We start from the raw sequence: 15,920 nt of genomic DNA on the forward strand, positions 1-15,920 counted from the left end.
GTACCAAGGTTAAAAATCATTAAGTTCTGGGATCAATTCATTCGACTAAAACATTTTTCAAGGGGTGTGGGAGTAAGTCAATTACGACGACCACAGTGTTCAACTGGTACTTATCGACCCGGAAAGGATGAAAGGCAAATTCGACCTCGGCAGAATTTGAACTCAGAACGTAAAGACGGATGAAATACCACAATGCATTTTGCCGTTCGTGCGAACGAGTATGCCAGCTCGCTGCCTATATATAGATTTCAAATTTTGGCACAAGGCCAGCAATTTTGGGTGGGTAATGGATAAATCGATTGCATTGACCTAGTGGTCAAATTGTACTTATTTTAGCGACCCCGAAAGGATGAAAGGAAAAGCCGACCTCGGCGGAATTTGAAGACGGATGAAATGCCACTAAGCATTTTGTCCGGCATGCTAACGATTCTGTCAGCTTGACGCCTCAGTGAGCTGGCAGAAACGTAAGCGCGCCGGGCGAAATTCTTAGCGGTATTTCGTCTGTCGTTACGTTCTGAGTTCAAATTCCACCGAGGTCGACTTTGCCTTTTATCCTTTCGGGATCGATAAATAAAGTACCAGTTTCGCACTGGGGTCGATATAATCGACTTAATCCCTTTGTCTGTCCTTGTTTGTCCCCCCTATGTTTAGCCCCTTGTGGGCAGTATAGAAATATATATATATTAATAGTTAAATTATGATTGTTAAGTTATATTGTTATTAAAAACTCAAGGTTCATATATTTTAAGATTACAGACAATGAAAGCCGAAAAGGGAAATGAATAACTGTGTTGGCTGAAGGAATGACAAGATGGTGTGTTTGTGTGTGTGTGTTGCTTGTTTAATTGAATGTTTGTACGTGGGTGGTGGTAATCGTGTTTGTGCCTTGCTTGTTGGAGTGTGGTTATGACTACAAACAAGTATGTGTTATATACGTGTGTAAAAAGGGGGTTCCATAGAATTATTAGCATCTCACATTATGTCGGTATAGATATTAGAAATAGTGAAATTATTCATACTAAAATGCTAGGCATGTATAAAACAAAGAAAGTAAAACAAAACAGAATAAGTGTAACAGCGAAATAAGGTTTGATCATAAATGACTAATAATAGGTGTTGTGTTACTAACAATAGATATTTTGTTACTAGTTAACGCGTGTGTAGCGTGGCTTACAAGATTACATAGTTCCGGGTCAGTTTCACTGCGTACGTTACCTTGGGTAAGTGTCTTCTACTATAGCCTAGAGACGACCAAAGACTTGTGAGTGGACTTTGTAGAGAGAAACTGAAAGAAGCCCGTCGTATACATACATATTTCTTTACTACCCAAAGGGGCTAAACACAGAGGGGACAAAGTAGCTTCTAAGTGGAAGTGAAGGCAGCATGTTGTTTGTCTATCTCTAACTTCTTAGAGATTTTAGGTAAAATTATACTAATGTGTCCATCTGGTTTATATTTAATTAAATTCTATGTCTTTGTACAGCTGAGGATTGCTCTGCATTTAAATTGATGTAATTATTGAATTGTTAATTTAAATAGAGTTGCGTGAAACGATCGTACTGCATTACCTCTGGATATCCTTGTTGCTTGTTTTGATTCTAATCACCTTATTTTGGAATTGCATGGAGAATACTGCACTAAATTCTGGTGCCTCAACTTAAGTACCATATTCAACTGAATCTAAATTTTTGCTGAACCAGAATACACACACACACACACACACACACACACACACACACACACACACACACACATATATATATACATACATACATACATACATACATACGTACATACATACGTACATACATACATACACATACATACATACATACACACACATACATACATACATACATACATACATGCATACACATACATACATATACATACATACACACACATACATACATACATGCATACATACATGCATACATACATACATACATACACATACATACATACATACATACGTACATACATACATACATACATACATACATACGTACATACTTACGTACATACATACATACACATACATACATACACATACATACATACATACATACATACATGCATACACATACTTACATACATACATACATAAATACATACATACATACATACATGCATGCATACATACATACACATACATACATACATACGTACATACATACATACATACATACATACATACATACACATACATACATACACACACACACATAATACATACATACATACATACATAGATATACATACATACATACACACACATACATACATACATACATACATACATACGTACATACATACATACATACACACACACACATAATACATACATACATACATACATAGATATACATACATACATACACACACATACATACATACATACATACATACATACGTACATACATACATACATACATACATACACATACATACATACATACACACACACACATAATACATACATACATACATACATAGATATACATACATACATACACACACATACATACATACATACATACATACATACATACATACGTACATCTACATACACACATACATACATACATACATACATACATACATACATACATACATGCATACATGCATATTTTGCTTTTCTTATTCTATTGTTCTGGATTAAATAAGAACATTGAATTCAGATGATGTAGGTGCATATTTGTCAAACTGCACCTGCAATTGTGCAGCCGGAAGTAAAGCCATTATAAATATTGCCTTATTGTTTGTTTTAGGCAACATCTTATTTATTTTATGCTATCAACTTGATGCACATTACTGCACCACTCGATGCAATTTATAAATATATAATCTGTGGATTGAAAGACATTAAGAAATTTGCCTTTTGTGTAAATGTTTGCGTGCACCAGCTCGTGCATCCGTGCAGTTTTTATATACGTTTAAGCGAGCATATATAAAAGCGTTCATGTGTGGTTTTAAGCGCGTGAATGGACGTGTATGTTTTGCATTACCACACACAAACACACACACACACACACACAAACACATATACATACACACATATGTTTAGGGGTCGATACGGAAGCTCGATAGATCTGAATTGAAATGTTAGTTCCTTCAAAAATTTACTCTGTTGACCTCTGTATACGCATCTTGTACTCTGCCTGTACATATACATAGGCTAAGGATTGTACTTTGCCATGGTTGCCAATTGTGCCACTTCAAGTATTTCCTGACCACTGGACTTCATTAACCCAAAAGAGATTGTGAAACTAAATCCTGATATATTGTTGCTTTGGTTCTCTGTTTTCTCTATTACAGCACATTTTAATTTACAACAACAACAACAACAACAACAATAATAATAATAATCCTATCTACTATGGGCACAAGGCCTGAAATTTTGGGGGAGGGGACTAGTCGATTACATCGATTTCAGTCTTTCACTGGTACTTAATTTATCGATCCAGAAATGATGAAAAGCAAAGTCGGAATTTGAACTCACAACGTAGTGACGGGTGAAATGCCGCTAAGCATTTTTGTCAAGCGTGCTATCGATTCTGCCAGCTTACTGCCTTAATCATAATCATAATAATAATAATAGTCCTTTCTACTATAGGCACAAGGCCTGAAATTTTGGGGAAGGGAGCAAATTGTTCAATTATATCTTTTTCCTTCTCTCATTAATTGGTTTATAATTATCGTACAACCTTCCTTCTGTTTAATAAATACGTTCCTCATTAACTATGATGACTCAGCAATATAACGGATATATCTTTTATCTTCCTTTTTCTCGTACTTGCTTCAGTCGTCAAACTGCGGCCATGCTGGAGCACCACCTTGAAGAATTTTTAATCGAATTAATTGACCCCAGTACTGTTTTTTTTTAAAACTTGGTTTTATCGGTTCCTTTTGCCGAGCCGTTTAATTACGGGGACGTAAACACACCAACACCAGTTGTCAAGCATAGTGAGGGACAAATACAAACACAAACACACACACACACATATGACGGGCTTCTTTCACTTTCCGTCTACCAAACCAACTCACAAGGCTTTGGTCGGCCCGAGGCTATAGTAGAAGACATTTGCCCAAAGTGCCACGCAGTGGGACTGAACACGGAACCATGTGATTGGCAAGCAACCGATTTGCTCCGCAAAATAGAGATAACGACGATCTTTCTTGGCTTATAGCTAAGTTGCTGATAGCAAAGACGATCTTCCCTATAGTTTGGTCAATCCAAAATACCTGGACAAAATATTGGTGAACCCGAAGCTATAGCAGAAGGAATTTACCAAAAGTGCCGTGTGGTTGTCTGTTTTTCAAATCAGACTTCTTAACTACACTGCTACGCCTGCCTCCTCATCAAATTAAAATTTGACTGCTATTTCTTGCAGGTCAACCACACGACTTGGTTGCTCTTGGTAGCTGTGGTTTAGAGTAATGAAGAGGGCGAAGTTAAAGATAACAGAGACCAAGGCGTTTGCAGCATCTGTATGTGTATTTGCATTTATATGCGGACGTGTGTAATGTGTAGGAGTATTTGTGTGTATGTGCTTGGGTGTACTTGTATGCTTGTGTGTGCTTGTGGACGTCTGTGTGTGTGTGTGTGTGTTTGTGTGTGTGTGTGTGTGTGTGTGTGTGTGTATAGATGTAACGGATGCAAAGCAGGAAACAAATATGCCGGCTACAAGAGTTTATTGCATCCAAGTCAGCTGGAAATTGGGGGTAGGATGAAGGAAGAGGAGCGAAAAGGAAAGGAGGAGGAGGAGAGGGATGAAAGCGAGGGGAGGAGAGAGAGAGAATGAGAGTAAGGGGAGGAGATTTATTTAATAGGAAAGTGTGTGCGTGTGTGTGTGTGTGATGTGGGGAGCAGTAAAGGTTGGGGCACGCATTAATCAAATAATCTTAATTATAATCTGGTTGAATATTTATGTATTCTAAAGAGGTGTACATAAAATGATAATATCAAGCGCTGTTTATCCCCCCTTTTTCCTATTATATCCAAGGGAAACACCTACGTGGCTGTTCAACTTTCTAGAAACGACAACCAAATTTCCCTCAAACCACACCGTATCGTTTGAGATAAAGAAAGGCCACATTAGATGACATAGTCCCAATGTATCCTTAAAATACGGCGAGTCACGGTTGAAATGCCTTTGGACCACTCGCGAGGTCAATGCTGTTGGCGTTATTTTTTTAAGCATTTGTAATTCGATATTCTAGCGAATATCTCGTTATTCATTGAATGCCCGTGACGCGAATGTAAACCCACAGATATAGAGTTCGGTTTCCTCAACAGCTAAGTCTATGTCAGACAATCTGCCATCGTACCACTCTACCTTAGATTTCTCGGCCAGTTACTTAGTGTTCTTGAATAAATAGTAACATCAGTCTTAATCTCAAAAGCTGGAAGTAGCAATACACGAGGTGCAGGGCCAGTTTTAAGTCCATTAAACAGATTTGTTCAAATTGGGTTCCGCGCCAAGAGAGGGCCCAACACTCACGCTCAAGCGGAAGGTGCTATGATGAATGTTTAGTAAATCATTGTGGTTAATGGTGGAGCCCCAATCCCTCAACGCTTCTTAGCTGGAACTGCCGTACTACACAAAACATAAAACATCGATCCTCAGTTTTGTAGAGTAGAGGGATCCACTGACATTTCTCTAATTGGGCCCTGCACTACCTAGAGCCGGCCCTGCCGAAGTCATACTTTACCAATTAATGAACTATTTTGTCCATTTTGTTCATAGGATCGGTCTTGTACTGCTAATTTATGAGATTGTATGAGGAACATAATTCTAAAAAAGGGTTAAATTACTTACTTGTACTTGTACTTGTGGCGACATTCACCCTGGGCAGGTTGAGTTGGCTTCTTCCTTGGAAGAAGTTTCGTGGGAATATGTGGATTTCACAAGCGGTCCCCAACAATCCCGCATGTGGAGACATCCTGTTTGCCGCAGATTGTCCGCAGACGCAGGGACAGAACGACCGAGGAGCCGCCGGTTGCCGAAGCAGACACTCCGAGGATTTTCACCACTCGGTGTCAGACCAATCCGCCTTGGGTGACCCTACCAGGAACCGAAGTTTCCGACGGCATAGCTCTGACACTACCCGTTGCCCGCGTCCCCACCACGGTGACGAGGGGATGGACTTTGGCCAAAGAAGACTTGAAGTAAATGAAATTCCCATTTTTTTTGTGTTATACGATCGCATTTGTAAGTGAAAGACTGACCAAGTATTAGGTCAGTACAAATTAAGAACTTATACCAAGTATTTGTCTAAAACAAACTTATTTTTTAAAAAAACGGCATAAAAATATATTGTCAGTAGGAATTTTCAGATTTGGATGTTTTAGAATCAAATATCTCAACCGAGTGAAGTTTACCAAACTGTTAGACCATATTTACGATATCATATATGATAAGAAATCAACTTTCTAAAACGTTTACCAAACTATTGTGTGGGTAGTAATACAACCCAGGGTAGAACTAGAGTTAGGAAATGGAAAAACAAAAAAAAAAAAAAAAAAAAAGAAAAGAAAATTGAAAAAGAGAAAATTGGGGGATGTGAAACGACGGGCCTTTTGTTTCAAGAATGTTGAATGGCAAGCCAGCTTAAAAGATGTTATCATTGGTCCCTTTCTTAATATATTGCTGTATTTTGTTTAACACGACGGGAGAGGGACTAAGTGTGCGAAGTGTAGATGCGTAGGGAGTTCTGTAGAAAACTACGATAACAAGGTCACATATAGGAATTGTGTAAAAACAAAATGGGTTAAGTATGCGAATAATGTGTAAAGTGATATTAGTCATTAGAAGTGATATCTGATAGCAGCTCCATTATTGCACGACATATCTGATAATATTTTGATAAGTTATTCAAAGAGAAGAGGGCGTTGAGTTGATTAAGTATGTGTGTGTGTGTGTGTGTGTGTTTGGGGAGATGTTGAGGTGAAGACATAACCTTGGGAAGAAAAAAACAACATACAGAGCAATAAGCTAAAAAGTATAAAAAAAAACTGCATAAAAGTTTAATTTACACTGTCAACACCTTCATTCTCATAATGAATTCTTTGTTTTGTGTTTTTTTAAAATATTTTACAAATATTTTATTGTTTTGTCTAAGAAGGTAAGAGGGTGCGACTGTCACCAATTCTAAGTGCAATACTACCATCACCAATAATACAACTACCACTATCACTATGACCACCACCACCACCACTACTACTATCGCTACGATTTTCGCCATCGTCACATCCTCGACAATCACTGCAATAATCATCATCACCATCTCTAGCACAGTCACCACGATCTCTGTGTGTGTGTATATGTGTGAGTTTGTGTGGTTGTACGTATGTTTACGCACACGTGTATGTATGAATTATACGTGCATGCATGTATATATATATTATATATATATATATATATATATATATATATATATATATATATAGATATATATATATATATATATATATATATATATATATATTATATATATACTAGCTGAAGGTGACCCGCTCTACGCGCGGGTAAGAGTGTGGTATATATAAATGTATACAAATTATATATATATATATATAGTTATATATATATATATATATATATAATATATATATATATATATATATATATATAATGGCGGTGCCCCAGCATGGCCACAGCTCATGAGCTGAAACTGGAAAAATCAAAATCAATCAAATCATATATATATATATATATATATATATTATATATATATATAAATACATATATATACACTTTGTATATATACATTATATATACATATTTATATATAGATATACACACACACCCACACACATATATAAATCAATTTCATTTTGAGGCCTCTGCTAATGTCCTGTGTAAGTGGTCGTCATTGAGAAGTAGTCCGCGCCTCAAACAAGCATCCCTGTAAGTGGCGCAGATGATACCATCAACCGTGCGAAGATCAGCAAAAGACTTCGGTCTAGTAACTACATGAAGCAGCATTCTCAAAAAGATTTCCTGTTTGGTAGGATGAATATTATACACACGCCCAATGACGTTCTTCCTAGAAACACCGGGCCAATTGTCAAGTTCTGTTCCATGTGACCTGCGCTTCCAATTATTGTTGTTGTATGTGTAATGTTCCGGTACTTCAGGGTAAATGAGAGTAGCAGCAAACTCATCAACTGAACACAATTTAAAAAACGCTGTAAGCGTAGTCCCTTTTGGATTTTCAATGATTTGATGTGCATTTTTCTCTGTGAAGTAAACCAGCTGTCTCTTCTGTAAATGAACATTCAGGTGGAAAACTGATGGTGAGCTTAGATGAATCTCGTATCGAAAAATGCGCCACGCTGCATAATTGGAGGATACATACCTACCCAAAACGAATTGTTTAATTTCGTCATGTCTAAGGTCTTCATCACTGAACACAAACACGGCCATATCATCGCCCTTATTAATGTACTTGCAGAGGTATTGTATGCATCTCACCGAACTGCAGTACTCAACATTAATGTGTGCATTAAATGTTTTGGAAAGCAAAGGGTTGAATGGAACAATCCAGGCATTATCAACATCGAATGTTATTAACCGTTGTCTAACTCTAGCTGTGCGGCCACCCAAACCTGTGTGGTGGTGGTAGTGGCGATGATAATTGTCTGTATGAATGCAGACAGACGTGTAGAGAGAGAGAGAGAGAGAGAGAGAGTGAAAGCGCTGTAGAACGCCGTTTGACGATTCGACGTTATATAAAGAAAGTGATGGGAAGGGAGGAAATAGAGTGAGTGAGTGAGTAAGACAGATACATAAAAGACTGAGAGTGGACTTGTCAAAGTGGGTTTTTGGCCCTAGCAACGATACCTTTTAAGATAGGAATTTCTAACGTAGCCCACGGGCATCGTCACCTCATTTTACATGTCCCTGTAAATTTTGGAGTCAATCCGACGGGATGTAGTGGCGTTGAAAGCGGGCCAAGCGGTCGAGTCAAACAAACAAACAAACTTTTCGCATTTCAGTTTTATAAATAGAGATATCTATAGGGAGAGTTTACGAAAAAAACAAAAGACGAAGACAGGTGGTGTACAAAACAAACAGATGTATTAGTATAACGCTCAGGGATAGGAAAAAGTATTTTACGTTTCGAGCCTACGCTCTTCTACAGAAAGGGACACAGAAAAAAACAAGGAGAGAAAAATATGTGCGTAGTGGCTAACGATCTATCATGGCGACTGATAGATATGTCTATTTATATATATGTATATCATGGCGACTGATATATGTGTATGTGTATATAGACATACACATATACATACGTGCACATATATATACGTATATATATATATATGTGTGTGTGTGTGTGTGTGTGTGTACCGTTCGGTATTTGTCTATTTGTCGAGACTAAACTTCAAGCATTCTAACAAGTAGCTAACTTCAGTTTGTCCTTCGCGCATGCGCACTCCTTAGATGCTTGACGCTTCAATGTTGTTCATGGTAAACCTGCGGCAAGACAGGTTGTATATATTTTTTTTTGCTACAGGGACCATCCTGAAAATGGAGAACCCAACTGAACGTTATCGACACCTCATGAAGGACTCTCCCGTGGAAACGCGTCGTTTGAGTGTTCAGCTCTTGCCGAACAACCCAAACAAATGATTTGTTCGTAATGGTCAAATGTATATGCTGTACAATCAGCTCATTCCCTCCATCAAATCGGCGCTGCCTGAATAGGTGCACGGTGTACAACGAGTCAGGATCCGAAGAGGTTGCAGAGCAACGTAAGATGAAGAGTATTGCGCCAGAACACAATGACTTGGAACTGAATCCACGGTTAAGGCGATGAGCTGGTAGAAACGTTAGCACGCCGGGTGAAATGCTTGGCAGTATTTTGTCTGCCGTTACGTTCTGAGTTCAAATTCCGCCGAGGTCAACTTGGCCTTTCATAAATTAAGTACCAGTTACGCACTGGGGTCGATGTAATCGACTTAATCTGTTTGTCTCTCCTTGTTTGTCCCCTCTGTGTTTAGCCCCTTGTAGGTAGTAAAGAAATAGGAACGACAAGGATCATCTTGTCATCCTTAATGATGACTGACGACTTGCACGATGACTTAGTTTAAAGTGAAGAAAAGTTGCGCACCGTTAACCTCACTCTCTCCTCTGTGACCGTCTTCAGTCCAGAGTCAAGACCAGGTCAAGTCGACTGGAGATGGAGACAGATGCAATGGATGATCAAGATGTCTTACCTGCTTCATCCTGCTCTCTGTACTCCGCGATGCGTTGAACCATTAAGTTTTCTTCCACAGATTCCGCCTGTTCCGACCTTGCATGCATAGGCAGCCAAGCCCTAATATGTTAATTAACCTATAACAGGGATCCTAACATGTGCTACTGCTTCGAATTAGAGCAGACCTAGGAACAACAGTGGCTAAGGAGTGGGTCCACACTCCACAAAACCAGGAGGCCACTTATTAAGTGCAGTTTAAAGTCATACTGAGACGTTAGTCACTTCAATACACAAAGCTGCTCTTGGCCTTCCCATTATTTACATATCTGTGGTCACTTCAATAGGCACAGTTTCTTTCGGGCCCTGCCCTCTTTCTGTACCTTTTCTCACTTCAATAGACGCTTTTGGTCAATAGACGCTGTTGGTCCTCACCCTGCATATCTCATCTATTTTCATTCCTCCACTTCACTCTCTATTTTGTATCTTATATAAATTAACTATTGCTTAACTATTTTCTCACACCGTCTCCGATGAAGGGATATAATAAATATCCTGGAAACAGCTGTAAGACCTTCTATTTATAAATGTTCCGAAATCTTCACAGCCTTGGTTTTATCTCATTCTGAAAAAAAAATTATATATATATATATGTATATAATTTTTTTCAGTATATATATATATATTTCGTTTTTGGATTTGGTTTGCAAGATTCTTTGTATGAGATCGTGTGCTGAAGCATATTCTGTTGTGTCTGGGGAGAAAATAAAAATAAGAAATAAGTGGAATTTTACCGGTGAATGTGTTACATTATAAGGCACCAAAAAAATGGCTCTCCCCAGACACAGCAGTATATATATATATATATATATATATATATATATATATTATATATATTATATAATATATATATCTTTATATATATAGGGAGAGTTTACGAAAAAAACACAAAAGACGAAGACAGGTGGTGTACAAAACAAACAGATGTATTAGTATAACGCTCAGGAATAGAAAGTCTTTTACGTTTCGAACCTACGCTCTTCTACAGAAAAGGACACAGAAAAAAACAAGGAGAGAAAAATATGTGTGTAGTGGCTAACGATCTATCATATATATATATATATATATATATATATATAATGTATGTATGTATGTATGTATTATGTATGTATATATACTTGTACACATACAAATATATATATATCGCACATTCATATTGTTTTGTAGTTTCAACTATTTATCCCACCAAGTATATTATGGTAAGCACTCGCCACCCAACCCCACTCCACACCCACTATCACCATTCTGTCCCTTTCCTTTACTGAATGCACATTGAACCCTATGATCAATACGCAGCCACACAATGGCACACCCCATCCTCAACGGCACACCATCCCCTATGAAATACTCAATAAAATTTTTGTTCACTCCACTCCCACCCACCCCACCAGCACTCACACACACGCGCGCACACACACACACACACGCACAAACACACACACACACACACACACACACACGGCCTGTGTTTCAAAATGGAGTTAATAAGTGTTTCACAGCTTTAGTTTGCTGAAGCGGTATTGTTTCTTCCCCGCTTTGCGGTTTGTGTGTGGGCGCGCGTGTGTGGGTGGTTATGTGCGTCTCTGTGTGTATGCATGTGTATATGTGTGTGTGTGTATGTGTGTGTGTGTGTATTCGTATGTGTTCTTACCATTTTGTATGACTTTCGTTTTTTGTTTTGTTTTTGTTATTGTTATTAATAAGTTTGTTGCCGTTGTTGCTTCTGGCAGTGTTATTGTTGTCGCTGTCGTCCTCTTCCTCCTCATCTTCCTCCTATTCCTTCCCCACGTCTTCCTTGTCTTCCTCTTCCTCCTCATCTTCCTCCTATTCCTTCCCCACGTCTTCCTTGTCTTCCTCGTCTTCCACCTCTTCCTCCCCTCTTTCTCCTCATCAACTTAATTCACTTCTTCAACTGCCTCCTCCTCTCCTTCCTCCTTCTTCATCCTCCCTTCCTTCCACATCCTCTTCTTCCTCTCTCCCTCATCATCTTCCTCTTCGTTTTCCTCCAGCTCTCCTTCCTCCTCCCCTTCTTCTCCCTCTCATCCTCGTCTTCTTCCTCTTCATTTTCCTCATCCTCGTCTTCTTTCTTGCCCTCCTCTACTTCTTCTTCTTCCTTGGCCGTCTCCTCCCTCTCCTCTTCCTCGTCTTCTTCGCCCTCTTCTTTCTTCTCATCCTCCCCTTCTCCCCTCCTCCCCTTCCTCTTTGCTGTTGTTGCTATCTCAATCATTGATATTGTTGCTATCGCTGGCTTTACTGTTTGTTGTAAAAAGTTGCAATAGTTGTTGCTGTAACCATTCTCTTAATATGTGTTTTTCATTAAGTCGTGTGCATTAATACGGCGCATGGAGCAATATCGTCTGGTTGTCAGTGAAGAATTAATCTGCGATGCTTTAAGATCTTGTTAGAATCGAAGGATAAGATAAACAAAAAAAAAAAAACGGAAAACTAGAAAGTGGAATGCTTGAAGCAATGTTGTTGGAGCTGAGGGAGACGATATTTTATTTTACGGCGAGCTGGCAGAAACGTTAGCGCGCCGGGCGAAATGCTTAGCGGTATTTCGTCTGCCGTTACGTCCTGAGTTCAAATTCCGCCGAGATCGACTTTGCCTTTCATCCTTTCGGGGATCGATAAATTAAGTACCAGTTACGCACGGGGGTCGATAAAATCGACTTAATCCCTTTGTCTGTCCTTGTTTGTCCCCTCTATGTTTAGCCCCTTGTGGGTAGTATAGAAATAGGTATTTCGTTTGTCGTTACGTTCTGAGATCAAATACCACCGTGGTCGACTTTGCCTTTCATCCTTTCGGTGTCGATAAATTAAGTACCAGTTATGCACTGGGGTCGATGTAATCAACTTAATCCGTTTGTCTGTCCTTGGTCGTCCCCTCTATGTTTAGCCCCTTGATGGTAGTAAAGAAATAGATATTTTATTTTATTTACAATAGTCATTGTAACATTGGAGTCGGTGGTGTTTAGGGTGATGGAACGATTGGTTGTGGTGGAAGGAGAAGTGATGATAAGAACAGTGGTGGAACTGATGGTTTCAGTAATAGCAACTATAATGCAGATTCTGACCGGGCAGATATAAATTATGGCATTTTGATCAAGACTATATTATTGATTATCCTTCTATATTTAAGAAAAGAGGGGTTGTGATTTGAGGAAGATCATCCGGCTATTTTCGACGTATTGAGCAACTATATAGAGCCGTTCTGGTTGAGCAGTGTGTGTTCCAGATCATGGTAGAACGGTGACAATTGTGACAGTGGCGACACACACACACACACACACACACACACACACACACACACACACACACACATACACTCATTGAAAGTTCTTCATCGTCTTCTGCAATTCATTTTGACTACTGCATCAGATGTGAAACAAACTCCCTGATTGTGACTCGTATATTCGCGGGAATCAATCGGTCCAGTCGTTGGCAATTTGTGTCAGTCGCCACAGCTGCTGATCTTCCGCAGTGTGGTTTGTCTTGAATAGTTATGCCTATTTCTTTCAACTTCTTTCAGATCCATCTGTGTACATTGCTTGTTTCAATGGCGTCTTCTCCGTAAACAATCTCTAGCCTTCTATGAACGCCTACACCTCTCCTTCAAGAACTTAATGCTTGGCGCCCGTTACGTGGCTGCAATGAAGACGAACAGCAAGAAGAGCTACTATAGAAGAAGAGTTATTCTATCAACATGAGCAGTTTAAACGATCTATTTTAATTAATAAAGTTATGACCACTTTCGAATTATTTTTGGTAAAGAACCTTGTAATCTCTGACAACTTGAAATCTGTATTTCTCAACGTTGAAATTGCACTCAGTGTGTATACGTGTATGATGGTTACATCCTTAAATAGGAATGTTTCTTTTCCAAACTGAAACGCCTAAAGAATCAGTTTTGTAACACAATGGAGCAACAACTTTTGAACTGACTTTCACTCATGTGAACGGAAAATGATACCCTAAACATTTCTGTAATATTTCTGTTAAGGAATTTCGTAAACTTGATGAATGATAATTCAAGGTAATTCCATATTGTACCATCTCAATCTGTTTGGTACGCCAACCAAATGACTATCATTTATATGCTGAAATTTATGTTCGTCAAACCTCTGTGTTTAAAGAATTTGTGTTAATTAATCTTCAATGCAGAGTAAGATTGTTTTAATGTTTCAACAATGATTGTTTTAGAAGTAGTAACGTGTTTATGATTATTTTTTTTAATGATTATTTTTTTATTGCTGTGATCGGTGGATGGGTAGAATCTAGGAAAATCAAAAGAGGCCCGTGATCTTGTGGTGCAACTTCTTGCGCAGTGAGTGTGAATTACAGAGGTTGTTGCTGTCGGCTTTATCTCGCATCCGAGAAATGAGTTTCTTCTTTGCTGAATGTTTGCTTTATGGTGACGGTGGTGATGACTCTGTAGACTAATTCTCCCATAGAAGAGTCGGTGGTATTGGCTGCACAGCAATGGTGGTGGAGGACGAAGTTGATTTTGTCGAGCCTGTCTTTCCTGTCATTGGATATCTTCCTTTTCTGTTCTTATGGTTTCCAAGATTTTGTCCTTCAGAATCGTTTCTCCTTCCGTCTCTCCCCTATCATCTCTCTGTCTGTCAGTCTCTGTCTGTCTGTCTGTCTGTCTCTCTCTTTCTCTGTGTCTGTCTGTCTGTCTCTCTCTTTCTCTGTGTCTGTCTGTCTGTCTCTCTTGTTCTTCTCTGGATTGTACCTAAACTTTAAAGTCCTAGATTTGTCACCTTCTGTGTTTGTGTTGATTCAAAAGTCCACATGCCAATGGCTTACAGGTTGATTTCTATCCAAGGGGCAATTCTTTTACTCAAACGAATGAATGTTCCTCGTCGACACTGACAGAGGATCCACCACCACCATCACCACCACCACCACCACCACCACCACCACCAATTTAAGTAGCAGTGATAACTAGCTTGAAAGAAGTTTAAGACAATCATGGTAATGCAGGCGGCGGCGGCGGCGGTGGTGGTGGTGGTGGCAGTAGTGAGTGGGGAGCGGTTGCTGCAAAGGACAATCAACGATAGTGTCGGTAGTGTAATTTAAGCAGAAGGGGATGGCTTGTTGAGTGAGGGTTGGGTCGGAAGAGTTGATTCCCGAGTGGTGCCGGAGTTGGTGTGCTGGTGACAGTGTTAATCCTGGTTGCACCACCACCACCACCACCAACAACAACAACACAGTTACCACCAACGTAGCCGTCGCCGCCGTCGCTGCCACCACCACCCCTACGCCCACCCCCACCACCGCCACCGCCGCCATCAACACTGTCACAGTTCTTGCTTTATGGCAGAGTGTAATGAAGTGAATTATGGCAAAGAAAAATTTTTTCAAATTTATTCTATTAATGTATTTAATTAATTATTTTATTTTATTTATTTTATTTATTTATTTTATTTATTTTATTTTATTTATTTATTTATTTATCTATTCCAGAGAAAAAAAAAGGCGATTGAAGAATGGGTGAAAGAAAGCAGAAGAAGGAAAATGTTTCAACAGAATGAAAATATGTTTCCTTTCTGAAGAATTCAATCAATATGGTGACTATATGTACGTACGTACGTATGTATGTATGTATATATGTATGCATGTATGTACGTACGTACGTACGTACGTATGTA

At 39.0% G+C, this 15,920-nt stretch overlaps 1 long non-coding RNA gene across 2 annotated transcripts in view; it reads right to left on the minus strand.

Moving 5' to 3' along the window:
* Nucleotides 1–496: 496 nt before the first annotated feature.
* The window catches only part of LOC118766610, a 24,321-nt gene continuing 8,897 nt past the window's right edge, over nt 497–15,920 (minus strand). Inside the window, exon 3 of one of the 2 annotated variants that reach the window (XR_005002550.1) lies at nt 497–546. This is a non-coding gene — a long non-coding RNA (uncharacterized LOC118766610). Of the gene's footprint in view, nt 547–13,044; nt 13,058–15,920 lie in introns of those variants that run through there. The other variant, XR_005002551.1, reaches the window with a different exon arrangement.

The sequence above is a fragment of the Octopus sinensis genome, linkage group LG16, assembly GCF_006345805.1.
Source record: "Octopus sinensis linkage group LG16, ASM634580v1, whole genome shotgun sequence".
Taxonomy (NCBI): Eukaryota; Metazoa; Mollusca; class Cephalopoda; order Octopoda; family Octopodidae; genus Octopus; species Octopus sinensis.